At 53.7% G+C, this 5,000-nt stretch overlaps 2 non-coding genes across 2 annotated transcripts; both read right to left on the reverse strand.

The window, feature by feature from the left end:
* Positions 1-571: 571 nt before the first annotated feature.
* Positions 572-725, reverse strand: LOC125798762 (5.8S ribosomal RNA). Its single transcript, XR_007437557.1, has one exon. It is a non-coding gene; the product is annotated as a 5.8S ribosomal RNA (ribosomal RNA).
* A 368-nt stretch (positions 726-1,093) lies between these two features.
* On the reverse strand, positions 1,094-2,957 carry LOC125798755 (18S ribosomal RNA). Its single transcript, XR_007437552.1, has one exon. It is a non-coding gene; the product is annotated as an 18S ribosomal RNA (ribosomal RNA).
* Between the last annotated feature and the right edge of the window lie 2,043 nt (positions 2,958-5,000).

Consider the following 5,000-nt stretch of genomic DNA (forward strand, 5'->3'; position numbering starts at 1 on the left):
AACCGTTCGGAGGAACCCTTCAAGACGGGGAGGTTCGATTCGGCCGGAGGACGGGATGAAAACGGGAAGAAAAAAACTTAAGCCCCCCTCTTCGCCTTCTACCGGAGCGTTCCTACCAACCTCTCTTTTGCCGCGCACTCGGCCCGAACGAAAAGGAGAGGGAGGACGGAGATCCGCTGACGGAGAGACGGCGCGCATAACGGGCAGCCAGAGAGGGTAAAACCCACCGGCAGCCGTCGCTACGACGTCTCTCCACGGACCTCCGCCACCTCTCCCTCGCCGGAACGAGGAACGGTAGAGGACGGTGTGTGGAAAGCCGGCCTCCGAGACCCATTGCTGGGCAACGGAGACGAAGACGAGAGGGTGGACGAAAGTCTTCCCCCGCGATCAAGCCCGTCGAGCGGCTTTTGTCGAGTCCCGAACGAGAAGGGAACCTGACCGAGTCTGCTTTTAGGAAGACGAAGGTGCGGGCACCTGCGAACCTCCAGCCGCGGTCCCCTCGAACCGTCTCTTAACTCTTCCCCGGAGGGAAGAGGGAGACGGAACGAAAAGGTCCGATAGATTGGAATAGCGACCCTCAGACAGGCGTGGCCCCGGGATTGACCCGGGGCCGCAATGTGCGTTCAAAGTGTCGATGATCAATGTGTCCTGCAATTCACATTAGTTCTCGCAGCTGGCTGCGTTCTTCATCGACGCACGAGCCAAGTGATCCACCGCTAAGAGTTGTACTCTTTATGGTTGTTTTTGTTTTCGAAGCCATGTAACCAACAGACACAAAAGTGACGGTTTGAAATAATGTTTTACGGCAGCCGCGGGTACGGGCGCCCCGGAACGCCTAAGCGAACTCGGGGTCATCAAACCGCGCCGCCGAGCCGCCTCCGGAGTAAGAAACCCCGCAGACGGACTTCGGGGGCCAGGTACCCGTCTCCCTTTGGCCGTAAAACACGTTTTGCTCAGGACACCGTTTTTTCAAGTCATTAAAAGGCCGAAGGGAATCCCTGTAGTTCCCGACGTCGGGCCGTGGCTTGAACATTTTTTGTTTGTGGAAATGGGAGTCGCGCCTACTGGGAGGCACTACCAACCCAAGTCCCGGTAATGATCCTTCCGCAGGTTCACCTACGGAAACCTTGTTACGACTTTTACTTCCTCTAGATGATCAAGTTCGATCGACTTTTCAGCACAGCACCAAGGCCCCGCGAAGGAGCCCCGGCGTGGCCGATCCGAGGACCTCACATAACCATCCAATCGGTAGTAGCGACGGGCGGTGTGTACAAAGGGCAGGGACTTAATCAGCGCGAGCTGATGACCCGCACTTACTGGGAATTCCTCGTTCATGGGGAATAATTGCAATCCCCAATCCCCGTCACGAACGGGTTTAAGCGGATTACCCGCGCCTCTCGGCGTAGGGTAGGCACACGCTGGCCCGGCCATTGTGGCGCGCGTGCAGCCCCGGACATCTAAGGGCATCACAGACCTGTTATTGCTCCATCTCGCGTGGCTATACGCCACTGGTCCCTCTAAGAAGTTAACCGCGACCGCGGGGGGCCGCGTAACTATTTAGCACGAAGGAATCTCGTTCGTTATCGGAATTAACCAGACAAATCACTCCACCAACTAAGAACGGCCATGCACCACCACCCACAGAATCGAGAAAGAGCCATCAGTCTGTCAATCCTTTCCGTGTCCGGGCCGGGTGAGGTTCCCCGTGTTGAGTCAAATTAAGCCGCAGGCTCCACTCCTGGTGGTGCCCTTCCGTCAATTCCTTTAAGTTTCAGTTTTGCAACCATACTCCCCCCGGAACCCAAAGACTCTGGTTTCCCCGCACGCTGCCCGGCGGGTCATGGGAATAACGCCGCCGGATCGCGGGTCGGCATAGTTTACGGTCGGAACTACGACGGTATCTGATCGTCTTCGAACCTCCGACTTTCGTTCTTGATTAATGAAAACATTCTTGGCAAATGCTTTCGCTTTCGTCCGTCTTGCGCCGGTCCAAGAATTTCACCTCTAGCGGCGCAATACGAATGCCCCCGGCCGTCCCTCTTAATCATGGCCCTGGTTCAGGAAACCCACAAAATAGAACCGGAGTCCTATTCCATTATTCCTAGCTCAGGCATTCAGGCGAGTTTGGTGCCCGCTTTGAACACTCTGATTTTTTCAAAGTAAACGCTCCGGACCCCTGAGGACCGGACACCCAACCAAGGGCATCCGGGGGGCGCCGGGAGGCAGGGTCTGGGACAGGCGGTAGCTCGCCTCGCGGCGGACCGCCAGCCCACTCCCGAAGTCCAACTACGAGCTTTTTAACTGCAGCAAATTTAATATACGCTATTGGAGCTGGAATTACCGCGGCTGCTGGCACCAGACTTGCCCTCCAATGGGTCCTCACCCATGTGTTTAGGATACGTTCATTCCGATTACAGGGCCTCGAAAGAGACCTGCATCGTTATTTTTCGTCACTACCTCACCGTGTCGGTAATGGGTAATTTGCGCGCCTGCTGCCTTCCTTGGATGTGGTAGCCATTTCTCAGGCTCCCTCTCCGGAATCGAACCCTGATTCCCCGTTACCCGTGGTCACCATGGTAGCCCCCTATGCTACCATCGACAGCTGATAGGGCAGACATTCGAATGAGACGTCGCCGCCGCGGTGGGCGCGCGATCGACCCGAGGTTATCTAGAGTCACCAAAGGGCCGGGGGAAACCCTCGCGGGTCCCCCCGGGTGGGTTTTGGGTCTGATAAATGCACGCATCCCGGCCCCCCCGAGAGAGGACCGGTCAGCGCTCGTTTGCATGTATTAGCTCTGGAATTACCACAGTTATCCGAGTAACGTGTGGAGCGATCAAAGGAACCATAACTGATTTAATGAGCCATTCGCAGTTTCACTGTACCTTCCGTGTGCACTTAGACCTGCATGGCTTAATCTTTGAGACAAGCATATGTTACTGGCAGGATCAACCAGGTTGCTGCGAGTGGTTTTTGTCACAGAAAAAACCATTGGTTCTTAGAGGGGAGAGGGATCGGCCCCGTACCGTCCGAAGACCCCCCGGGGAGGGGGGGACGGGCGGGGAGGCTCGTCCGAGCTCACCCCTCATTGCTCCCAGTGGAAATTAGTGTGGCAACTCCGCTGCGCGAGTTCCCGCTTGCTTCGGGGATAACAAGGAAACGCTCGTTCCGAAACCGGGGGTCCGGAGCTTTTTGAAGCCGGGTGCTGGAGCTCGGTTGGGCGCGAGGACCACCCGAGGCATCCGAGTCCGACGGCTCCGGGCCGACCGGTTATCGTGTTAGGGCAGATTGATATATAGACGGGCCGTCTACGACTCCCTCGGATAGGTTCGGAAAGGTCCTCCCCCTGACGGAGGACCCCCCTGGAGGCTAACCCGCTGGGTCGGGTAGGAACGCACCGCGCACAGTGGCCACGGAGGGCCGCGCGGCTGCCTACCCAGGCGGGCTCGGTAGTCCATTCGGTCGGGTCAAAATAATAAAAGAGATACCCCCCCTGGAACCGTCTCTGGAAGTTTTGGTTTTTCCTCCGTACCGCCTGGGGGGCGGGGGGCGGGACGGAGGCCGACCTGCGGAGCTTCATGGTCGGGTAGGATCGGGTCCGTGTTATAGTGTCCAAAAATCCGCTTTGGAACTATTAATGGGGCTTTATTTAAGCTCTGCCATGCTTAGAAATGAATGGAGAATCATCTCCAGTGCTTGGACCCCTATAGATTGCCACTCTCCTCAACAGTCCGACGGCACCCCTTTGAAAAACCCCCCGACGAAAAATCCTCCAGAGCGCGGGCGAACTCGCTCCGAGGCCGACCGGAGTGCACCTTCGTCGGGCAAGGGAGTCGGGCGAAGGGGGTCAGAAATCCTGGAGCTCGCCACCCTCACTAGTTTTTGGCGTGAAATGGTAGACCAAAAGTGGGGACTTAGAAAAATTTCGCACTTTTTCGACCTACCACTGGTAGACCGAGTGGGACTTAGTCATTTTTTCAGCTTTTTCGAGCCTACCACTGGTAGACCAAGTTGGACTTAGTCATTTTTTCGACTTTTCGGAGCTACCACTGGTAGACCAAATGGGACTTAGTCATTTTTTCAACTTTTCGAGCCTACCACTGGTAGACCAAGTTGGACTTAGTCATTTTTTCGACTTTTCGGAGCTACCACTGGTAGACCAAATGGGACTTAGTCATTTTTTCAACTTTTCGAGCCTACCACTGGTAGACCAAGTTGGACTTAGTCATTTTTTCGACTTTTCAGAGCTACCACTGGTAGACCAAGTTGGACTTAGTCATTTTTTCGACTTTTCGGAGCTACCACTGGTAGACCAAATGGGACTTAGTCATTTTTTCAACTTTTCGAGCCTACCACTGGTAGACCAAGTTGGACTTAGTCATTTTTTCGACTTTTCGGAGCTACCACTGGTAGACCAAATGGGACTTAGTCATTTTTTCAACTTTTCGAGCCTACCACTGGTAGACCAAGTTGGACTTAGTCATTTTTTCGACTTTTCAGAGCTACCACTGGTAGACCAAGTTGGACTTAGTCATTTTTTCGACTTTTCAGAGCTACCACTGGTAGACCAAATGGGACTTAGTCATTTTTTCAACTTTTCGAGCCTACCACTGGTAGACCAAGTTGGACTTAGTCATTTTTTCAACTTTTCGAGCCTACCACTGGTAGACCAAGTTGGACTTAGTCATTTTTTCAACTTTTCGAGCCTACCACTGGTAGACCAAGTTGGACTTAGTCATTTTTTCGACTTTTCAGAGCTACCACTGGTAGACCAAGTTGGACTTAGTCATTTTTTCGACTTTTCAGAGCTACCACTGGTAGACCAAATGGGACTTAGTCATTTTTTCAACTTTTCGAGCCTACCACTGGTAGACCAAGTTGGACTTAGTCATTTTTTCAACTTTTCGAGCCTACCACTGGTAGACCAAGTTGGACTTAGTCATTTTTTCGACTTTTCAGAGCTACCACTGGTAGACCAAGTTGGACTTAGTCATTTTTTCAA

Source organism: Astyanax mexicanus, unplaced genomic scaffold (genome assembly GCF_023375975.1).
Source record: "Astyanax mexicanus isolate ESR-SI-001 unplaced genomic scaffold, AstMex3_surface scaffold_84, whole genome shotgun sequence".
NCBI classification, from domain to species: Eukaryota; Metazoa; Chordata; class Actinopteri; order Characiformes; family Acestrorhamphidae; genus Astyanax; species Astyanax mexicanus.